We start from the raw sequence: 10,709 nt of genomic DNA on the forward strand, positions 1-10,709 counted from the left end.
TACCTCATAGGGTTGTTTTGAGTTTTGATGGAGCTAATACATATAAAATCATAAAACAATGCCTGGGAAATAGTAACCATAATGTAAGAATGTGTTAAATAAAATACAAATAGTTAAGGTGTTAGAAAACATGGCTTTGAGAAGATGAGGAGAGAAGGATGAGGTCAGGGAGGAGAAGGAGGGCAGAAGAGACTGGGCCTCTGGAGGAAGCAGAAACAGTAGGACACGGTGGGCAATCATGAGAAGAGCTAAACACAGGCTTTTCTGGTTTTTGGTTTTGTCTTGTCAAGCCCCCAGGGAAAGAGACTTCCAGAATGACCCCAACCCCAAATATGAGATCTAAGTTTTCCCCTCTTAGAAGCAGCCTTTAATCCATGCTTGGCTCAACGCAAGGTAACATGCACAGAAACATGCATTTCTGCTGTTGCCGCTTCTGTCGGCAGAATCTCTCTGCCTGGCCTTCATAAAGGTCATGTCAAGGTGTCCCCCACCCATCTGATTTGGCCTAACCATGTGGTTTCCTATGGCTTACCAAGGTCTCACCTGAAATCCGGCCGCAGACTGCTCCTGCAGAGCCTCAAGGGGTGGTTCATCATTTCTGGCGTTATTATAAACGGACTGGGGAGTCCAGGAAATGTGTAAGTTTCCTTTCTTTTTTTTTTTTTTTTTTAGAGACAAATGGTTTATTTGGTAACAGGGAGTAAAAAGGAATTCTTAATTCCTCTTCTCTCTTTTGATGGCTGACATGAAATGTGATAGTCAAATAGACAGCAGCGCACACAGGAATTCCCTCGCAGTCCTTGATCTTCTGCACAAGCGCAGAGATGCCCAAGCCGTGCGACTTGCTGTCATTGTTTTCTAGACAGAAGGGCCGGCTGCTGTGCTTTCCCGTCCATCAGTGGTGGCTACATTCTCCTTCTCGTCTTCGGGTTTCATGGCAGGAAACAGAAGCACTTCCTTGATGTTACTGGAGTCTGTGAGAAATACGGTGACGCGGTCAATGCCCATGCCCCAGCCACCTGTGGGGGGCAGCCCGTATTCCAGGGCAGTGCAGAAGGTTTCCTCTGTGAACATGGCCTCATCATCGCCAGCAGCTTTGGCCTTGGCCTGTTCTTCAAAAAGCTGCCGCTGTCGCATAGGGTCATTCAGCTCAGTGTAGGCACTGCATATTTCCTTTTTCATGACAAATAGCTCAAAGCGTTCAGTCAGACCCTCTTTAGAGCGGTGCCATTTGGCCAGAGGACTCATTATCTGCGGATGATCACAGATGAATGTAGGATTGATGCACGTCACTTCCAGGAACTCCCCGACAAGCTTATCAAGGAGCCTGGCTGTGGTCCGAGGTGGAGGGCATTCAACAGCTTTTGCCACACGGATATCATCTAGAATTTTGCGAGTTTCTTCGGTTTCGAAGAGGTTAGTTTCTGGCAGTTTCATGCCCAGGGCTTTCTCAAGCTCTTCTACCATGCTGATTTTCCGGAAGGGTGGAGTGAAGTCAATCTCACAGGCTTGGCCCTCTGGGCCGTCTGGATGATAGGTGACCTTGTAACTGCCTGTAATGTGTTTCACCATCCCTGAAATCATCTTCTCTGTGATTTCCATGAGATCATGATAGTCTGCATAGGCCATGTAGAATTCACAGGTGGTGAACTCAGGATTGTGAGTCAAATCAATTCCTTAATTCCGGAACTAGTGTCCGATTTCATAAACCCGGTCAATGCCACCAACCACCAGCGTCTTATGGTAGAGTTCTGGAGCAATCCTCATATATAAATTCATGTCCAGCTCATTGTGGTAGGTGATGAAAGGCTTGGCCACAGCTCCCCCTGGGATGATGTTCATCATGGGAGTTTCAATCTCTAGGAATCCCAACTCATCCAAGAAACTTCTTATATATGTGATGTTCTTAGAGCAGATGATAAACTTCTGCCTCACAAAGTCATTCAGGATCAAGTCCAAGTATCTCTGATGAAACCGTGTTTCCTTGTCTTTGAGGCCAAAGTGAAGATGAGGTAACATATGCAAGCAAGGAGACAGCAGTGTGATTTCATAGGGAATGATGCTCAGTTCACCCTTCTTGGTTTTCCCAGAATTGCCCTGAACTCCAATCATGTCTCCCCGGCGCAGTTTGTTGTTAATAAGAATAAATTCTTCTTCAGATTTATAATTCCTGGAATTGGCCATGACTTGCAACTTGACCCCCTCTCCTCGAAGGTCATAGAAGATGAGCTTTCCCCCAGAAGCTCTTTTGGCATGGACCCTACCTGCCACCTTTAAGGTGATGTCGGTCAGGTGGTCCCCAGGCTGCAGGTGACTGTATTCTTGGATAAAGTGAGTGAGCGAGATGTCGACGTGGAACTTGTGCGGGTATAGGTCTTCCCCATTGACCTTCAGCTGGTGGACTGCCTGGCTGCGGATTTTGAAGTATTGGTTTGGGTCCAAACTCTCCTCCTCCGCACCCGCACCATTATCAGCAGTGTGGTTGGTGTCAGCAGCGGCCTGGCTTAGTTGTTTCTCACTGAGCTCCTTCTGCTTGGCCTCCTTCTCTGCTATTTTCTTCTCAGCTTTCAGGCGTCTCTTTAGCTCATTTTTGCTCAGTTTCGGCTCGCCGTCGTCCACTTTAATTTCAGCCCCCTGCACCTCAGCCATCTTCCCAGAGGGCCGGACCTAAAGAGCTAAGTTTCCTTTCTTATCATCCTTTCTTCAAGGAAAATGCTTCATGGGCTGTTGCATCTAGACGGCAGTTGGCTTTTATCATTAATTCCCATCTGAGCCAAACTAGGGACAGAGCATCAGCCTTTTTGAAAAATGGGGCAGCGGAAAGGATGTTAGTGAATCCCAAACTCACCTGGAAGTCTAGCAGCATCTAAAGACTGTCCCTCAATTTTTCCAAGTGTGGTGAGGATGCAGAGAAACTACGTCACTCATACATTGCTGGGAGGAGTACAAAGTGGTACCACTACCCTGGAAAACAGCTTGGCAGTTTCTTAAAAAAAAAAAAATATGCCAACTACCACACCACCCAGAGATTGCACTCTTGGCCATTTATCCAGGTGAAATGAAAATCTAGTGTTCACACAAAAACCTGTACTCAGGTTTAGCAGTTTTATTGGTAATAGCCCCAAACTGGGAACAACCCAAGCGTTCTTCAGTGGCTGACTGGTTAAGCAAACTGTGGTCCATCCACACCATGAAATAGTACTTGGCAAGAAAAAAGGAATGCACTATGAATTATTCGTATAAGCAACAACCTGGGTGAAACTCCAGAGAATTATGCTAAGTGAAAAAAGCCAATCCCCAAAGATTATATACTATATGATTCCCTTTATATGATATTCTTAAAACGACCAAACAGTTGAAATGGTAAACAGGTTAGGAGATGCTAGGGGTTAAGGAGGTGGTGGGAGCAGGAAAGAAGTAGCGGAGGCTGTAAAAAGATACCATGAGGAATCCTTACGGTGACAGAGATCTTCTGTATCTTGACTGCATCCATGTTAATATCCTGGTTGTGATACTGTATCGTGGTTTTTACAATGTACCACGTGGGCAAACTGGGTAAGGAAGGGTATCTGCATCATTTCTTAACACTGGATGTGTGTCTACAATGATCTCAAAATAAAAGTTTAATTTTAATAAAGAGAGACAGGATAAAGACTGTTAACTGATCCCCAAATTCATCCTGAGCTCTACCAGGACCTAAGTAATGCCCTTCAACTTTCCCACATTCCTTGCTCTAAAAGAATTTTTAGTTGTAGAAAGATGTAACCAGATGCAAAATTAGGTAAACATTGATACATTGTTAGATACATTGCTTGCCACACACAGTTAGACCCTCAGCTCACCTACTGTTCATTTTATCACTCATTCATTCAACAAACATTTATGGTGCCCCTCCAATGTATCAAAGACTATTCTAGGTATTGTGGATACAGGGAGACAGATAACAGACTCTGTACCTGAATGGAGCTTATATTATAGTGGGGAAGACAGATAATGTATAACACATACATAAAAAGATGATTTCAGAGAGTGGTAAGAACTAAGGATGCAATAAAACAAGGTGATGTGGACAGTGTCAGGAGAGGGGAACCTCTTTCAATAGGGGAGTGAAGGAAAGGCTTTCATAGCGGACAATTTGATCTGAGAGTAAATGATGGAACAGGGCCCCAGAGCTGGGGAGAAGAGTATTGCTGCATTACCTTTACAAAAATCACTCTTGTGATGTGAAGAACACACTGACAGGAAAAAAAATGAGAGTGAGGGGGGCTTCCCTTGGTGGTGCAGTGGTTGAGAATCTGCCTGCCAATGCAGGGGACACGGGTTCAAGCCCTGGTCTGGGAAGATCCCACATGCCGCGGAGCAACTGGGCCCGTGAGCCACAACTACTGAGCCTGCGCGTCTGGTGCCTGTGCTCCGCAACAAGAGAGGCCGCGATAGTGAGAGGCCCGCGCACCGCGATGAAGAGTGCCCCCGCTTGCCGCAACTACAGGAAGCCCTCACACAGAAACGAAGACCCAATACAGCCAATAAATTAAAAAAAAAAAAAAAAATGAGAGTGAGGGGACCAGTTCACAGCCATTTCAGTGGCCCATGCCTGCGGTGATGGTTTCCTCGACTAAGGTTTAGCAATGGAGACAATGGTGCCATTTTCCAAGATGAGAAAGACTGTGGGGGAAAAGGGAATGCGGTTGGTTGGGAAAAAGAAATGGAGAGTTCTGTTTAGTCGTGTTCATTTTGATATGTCTAATAGACATCCATCCGCACTGGGCCACGAACATTTTTCAGCCTCATTCTTTGTCTGTCTCCCCCCAGTCAGTGCTCCAGCAGCTCTGGGTCACGCTTCCACATCCAGACATGAATGCAAAATCACACCACGAGTTGGTTCCCAGCACGTCAACAATGGTTTGGATTCTGCACACCGGAAGGTTAGAGTTATCTCCCTAAGGGTGAACCTTGAACAAGGGGAAATGGGAGCTAAAAGGGAGCCAGACGGATAAAGTCTTCCTTTGTCCCTCTCCTACGGGCTACTCTAAGGTACAATATCTTCAAGCAACTCTTCCAGAGAAGTCTCATATGCTGAGTGAACACAGCCTCCAAGTGACTGCTGGGTCTCTTGGCAGCTCTCTGCGAGGTGGAAACCAGGGTGGGAATGCAGCTCATCACATTATATCACACCTTCCTTTGCCTCCTTACCCTTTTTCTCTTACACCTAATACCCCAGACTTGCACCTCCCAATTAAACTGTTACTCTATTAATCCTTGCCTCGGGCTCTGTTTTATAGAGGACTCAATTAAGACAACATCCAAATGGAGATGTCAAATAAGAAGTTAAAGTCTAGAGACTTCCCTGGCAGTCCAGTGGTTAAGACTTTGCCTTCCAATGCAGGGGGTGCAGGTTCGATCCCTGGTTGGGGAGCTAAGATCCCACATGCCTTGTGGCCAAAAAACCAAAACATAAATCAGAAGCAACAGTAACAGTAACAGTAACAATTTCAATAAAGACTTTTTAAAAAATGATCCACATCAAAAAAAATCTTTTAAAAAAGTCTAGAACTCGGGAGAGAAGTCAAGATTGGAACAACTAGCTTGGGAACCATTAGGAGGAGATATACTGTATTTAGGGCTGTAAGGCTGGCTGGTGCAGTCACTTACAGAGAGTGTGTGGTTGGAAATATGGGTCAAGGAGCACACCTGGGGCACTTTAAAATCTACTGTTTAGGTCGAAGGGTGTGGATCCAGCTGAGGGGAACTGAGAATTATTACTCAACGAGTTAGAAGAAACGCTGAGGGGATGTAATGACATAGGTGAAAGAAGAGGAGAATGTCACAAGAAAGATGAAAATAATCAGGTGGGTGGACGCTAGCTAAGAGGTCTAGTAACACGAGAGACAAAGGAGACCGTGGGACTGGTAACATGGAAGTTGCGGTGGCCTTGATGAGAGCGGTTTCAGTAAGGAAGTAGCATCGGAGTGGGTCAAGGAGAGAAAGGGAGATGAGGAAGTAGAAACAGCTAACATCATAGACAAGTCTTTAAAGAAATTTCACAGAAATGGAGAGGAAATAAATTGGGTGAGGAAGTCTGTTTGATGGGTGCTATAACTGGGAAATGACAGTTTGAGAAGTGTATTGTCTGGAAGTCAAGAGACCTACGTTCTGATCCTTCTTCTGCCATTAAGCAGCTGAAGAGGCCTTGGGTAAATCAGTTCCCTCTCTGGGCATTAATTTCCTCATTTGTCATATCAGATATCTCTGAGATCCTTCAAGCTCAGAAAAGCTATGTTCCATGGAGATATTGATGCTGACAGAGAAGGGACAGTGAGTGGGGAAAGGAGGATCCTTGGGAGGATGGTGTAACTCCTTAAGGGGCAGCAAAAGGATACCTACCTCCTTGGGTGGTAGGAAGGATTAAATAATGCATGCAAAGCACTTAGCACAGCGCTTGACATAACAGTAAGAACACAATACACTCTATTGCTAGAAATAATAGAGGTGGTATTGGTAGCAGAAACTAGCAGGGTATTGGGTGCACTGCCCTACTGCACACACTTGGAAGTGCCATTCGGAGATAAAAAAAAGAAAGAAAGGACGAGAAGTGGGGATGGACCAAGTAGTGCCTGATGTGCAGTGAGGACCACCTTGGAGGCAACCTGTGGATGAAGGTGTGGCATGGACTTAATGACATCAGCTCAGAGCTGGTGGCTTGCATGATATGAGGGTCCACCAAAATGGGAATATATTTTACTTTTAAAGATGCTTTCTAGTCCATATTAAAGTAAGGTAGGGATGCAAAGAGCCATGAATAGCCAAGACCACCTCAAAGAAGAACTAAGTTGGATGGCTTACTCAACCAGATATCAAGATTTATTATAAAGTGACAGTAATTAAGGCAGTGTAGCATGAGCACAGCAATAGGCAAATAAAGCAATGGAACAGAGTAGAAAATCTAGAAACAGACCCATGCATATTTAGGCACTTACTTTATGAAAAAGGTGGTACCTCAGAGCAATGGTACAAACTTATCAAAAAATAATCTTATCAATAAGTGGTGCTAGATCAAATAGACATCCAAATGGAAAAATAAGAATAAAACCCCACCCCTGACTTTTACCAGAGCAAAAAAAATCAATTCTATGTGGTCCATAGATTTTAAATATGAAAGCTTTTAGAAGATAACACAGGTCAAGAATAGCTTCTTTAACTTGAGTTGGCAAATATTCTTAAATAAGACACAAAAAGTACTAACCATAAAGAACAATATTTACATACTGAACTATATTAAAATTAAAAACTTGGATTCGTCAAAAGATACCATTAAGAAAGTAAAAAAAAAAGTCAAGTTACAGAGCGAGAAAAGATATTCACAGTACATATAACTGATAAAGGGCTCAATTCAGAATATATAAAGAACTCTTATAAAAGACCATCCAATTAAAAATAAATAAGCAAAAGATCTGAAAAAGCATCTCACAAAAATAGAATGGCCAATGAACACAAGAAAAGGTGCTCAACTAGTCATCAGGGAAATAGACATGAAAATTATATTGAGATATCACTAACCACCCACAAGAGTGAAAATAATTAAAATGAAGAACAATACCAAGTGACTGCGAGGATGTGGAGCAACTAGGACACAGACGTTACCAGTGGGAATTTAGAGCGATACGGCCACTGGGGAAAGTTTGGCAGATCTACTAAACCTAAACATAATATGTTCAAAACCTGTCAAGTCTATTCCTGGGTATACATCTGACAGAAATGAGGGCTTATGTTCATCAAAGACATGCACAGAAATGTTCAGCGCAGCATTATTCATAATAGCCTCGAGACAGAAAAAACCCACATGCCCATCAAGAGTAGAACAGATAAATACACTGTGACGTATTCATAGAGTGGAATACTGTACACAATGAAAATAAATTAACCACTGCTACGCACGACATTGATGACTCTCACAAATATAATGTGGAATGAAAGAAGCCAGTTACAGAAGAACGCATATTGTCTGATTCCATTTATACGGGGTTTGAAAGCAAGCAAAATTCACCTGTGATGTTACAAGTCAGGAGAGTGGTCCCTTTAAGGAGCAAGAAGGAGGTAGTCGTGTGAAGGGGTGGGAGGAGGGCTCTGGGGGCTGGTAATATTCTATTTCTTGACCTGGGAGGGGGGTACATGGGTGTGTTTACTTTGCAATAACTCATCAATAATTCATTTAAGGTCTGTGCGCCTTTCTGTGCGTATGCTCTACTCAAAGAAGAGTTTATCTAAAAAATGAAATGGGAAGGGTGATCTTCACTTAAAGAAAGGATTAAAATGTTTCTCCCCTCTTTGTTTCTGACACCACTCCCCCATCCAAGTTCCCCACTGCATGGGAACTTGTTCTCACCAAATGAATCAATCATAATGGAAGAAATTTAATGGATTTCCAAAGATTATTTTTTTAAGTCTTCCTTGTAAGGTCATTAAAAAAACCTCTACCTTTAAATAAAATCATCACACCTCATCCTCCCTCCCTTTATGGTGAAGAAAACTGAAATGCTAGATCCAAGAACAATAGTCATTCTGGGGCCGGAGGGTGAAAATGGATCAGAAATTCATTTGACATTTATTAAGCAGCTGCTAAACGTCAGGCATTATTCTCCGCACGGCAGATACAGCAGTCAACAGGAGAGAAAAGATCTTTGTTCTCGTGGAACTTAAAATATAACCCCCAAATGAGCAAATGTCATGGAGAGAAACAAGTCAAGGGGCTTGGGATAGTGGGGGCCAGGGGTAAGTTTTGCTGTTGTGTAGAGAGTGGTCAGAGAAGGCCACACCCAAAAGAGAGAGACCTGAGAAAGAAGAGAGATGGCCATACAGGTGACAGGGAAGAGTGCTCCAGGCTGAGAGAGCCTGAGGTGGGAACAGTTTCTGTGTTTGGAGAACAGCCGGGAGGTCGGTGCAGCAGGAGGGGAGTGAACAAGGACCAGAGCAGCAAGAGACAGAGTCAGAGGCCACTAGGGCCCCCCAGGCCATTGTGAGGGCTTCAGCTTTCCCTCGGAGTGAGATGGAGCCACTGGAGGGTTTTGAGTAGAAAGACAGACATGATCTGACTTAGATTTTAAGAATCACTCAGGCTGCAGGGGGAGAATAGACAGAAGGGGGGGTAAGAGCAAAAACAAGGAGACCAGGAAGTCGTTACAGGGATACAGGTGGGAGACCCTAGCGCCTTGGAGGGCCAGTGGAGATGGGGAGAACTGGGTGTAGTTCATGGCAGAGACAAACAGGGTTCAGCGTTTGGAAGTGGGTTGTGAGACAGAGTGGAGTCAAGGTTTTGGGCCTCAGCAGCTGGAAGGACAAAGTTTCTGTCAACCGACATGTGGGTGGAACAGGTGTGGGTGCAAGGTTCCGAAGTGCTGTTTGCACACTTCTAGTTGGAGATGTCTGCTAGGCATCCCAGTGGAGGCTGTAAGGAGGCAGTTGGAGATAACGGAGCCAGAGCCCGAGGGAGAAGCTGGGGCCGGAGATGTAAACGTGGGTGTTGGTGCTTCAAGCCGTGAGACTGGATGAGGTCACCTAGGGAGAGGATATCGCCAGAAAAGAGAAGTCATGGTCTGAGGAATGGCCCTCTGAGGTCAGTCCTGCCCCAAATCCTGCTTCCACTGTAGGAAGGGGATATCGTCACGTTGGAGGAATTGGTCCCCCATTCGCCCGGTGCCAGATGGCTGATGTGTTGCAGGTGTGAGGACACACAGGGCAACACTGTGACCTGGAAACTGGTCCTCAATGGAGACCAAACATCGCGTGAGGGAAACAAGCAAACACCTTTAGCATCCCTCCTCTCCCTGTCCCTAGCTCAGGTGGGATTTAAAATAGTGACCTGGAGGGCAAGCTTCTCCATCCTAGTCCTGGTTTGCCAAGTGCCTATGGCCCTCTCCTCTGGCATTCTCTTCGTCTGTCTGCTAGTGCAGCCCAGGGCATTCTGCTCTCCTGGAAGAGTGCTTGGCCCCTGGGCAAGCAGAGCATCCTTTGACATTTAGCCAGAGATTGCAGGCTGGAGGAAGGCGGCCTTTGAGGCAACAGGGGCTTGGAGGAGAGCTGTCCTGCACATTTTACCCTTTAGCTGAAAATCTCTCATAACGTTTTCCATTCCCCTTATAACGAATCGTCAGATCAGCAGGGCCCCTGCTAGAAAGTTTATAAAAACCTCACAGGATTTTAAGGTCTGAACAAAGAGAAGAAATGGCTGACTGGGGCCGTGGCAGGCTCGAGTCAGAACCTCTTTCCCTGGCTGGTCTTTATTTCTAAAACTGGATTACAAGGGAAATGAAGAAGAGTGTTGGGGAAGAAGCTTTTGAAATGCTTCTCAGTTTTCTCCCTTCCTCGGCTTTACTGTCACCATTCAGGCTCCCCAGGACTCATCTGAGGAAGTCCCAGCCAAGAAAAGCACCAACAGAGAGGAGGAAAATTGGAAAAAAACAATAGCAGCAGGGATGGTGTTTATTGACCTCAACTTTCCAGCGTCCCGTCTCACTTTCCAGAGACTCCCATTGTTTCCCCACTTGCGTTACCATTCTTTTGAACGATTCTAACATAAACTTGATTTCCCTACCCACTCCTTCCCACTCGCTGCGTGATCCATCTTTTCCTTCTTTTTTCTCTCTGTGGTAAAGGAGCAGTGGACAGACATAGCTGTTCTATGGTCTTCTGAAGTCTCCATCAGCTGGTGCCTC

The 10,709-nt window shown here is 45.0% G+C and overlaps 2 pseudogenes across 2 annotated transcripts; both read right to left on the minus strand.

Moving 5' to 3' along the window:
- Positions 1-643: 643 nt before the first annotated feature.
- On the minus strand, positions 644-1,629 carry LOC309636871 (lysine--tRNA ligase pseudogene; annotated as a pseudogene). The gene has a single exon. The product of its transcript is annotated as a lysine--tRNA ligase pseudogene (transcript).
- On the minus strand, positions 644-2,649 carry LOC309636863 (lysine--tRNA ligase pseudogene; annotated as a pseudogene). Its single transcript has one exon. The product of its transcript is annotated as a lysine--tRNA ligase pseudogene (transcript).
- Between the last annotated feature and the right edge of the window lie 8,060 nt (positions 2,650-10,709).

The sequence above is a fragment of the Balaenoptera physalus genome (genome assembly GCF_965194825.1).
Source record: "Balaenoptera physalus genome assembly, chromosome: 10".
Classification (NCBI taxonomy): Eukaryota; Metazoa; Chordata; class Mammalia; order Artiodactyla; family Balaenopteridae; genus Balaenoptera; species Balaenoptera physalus.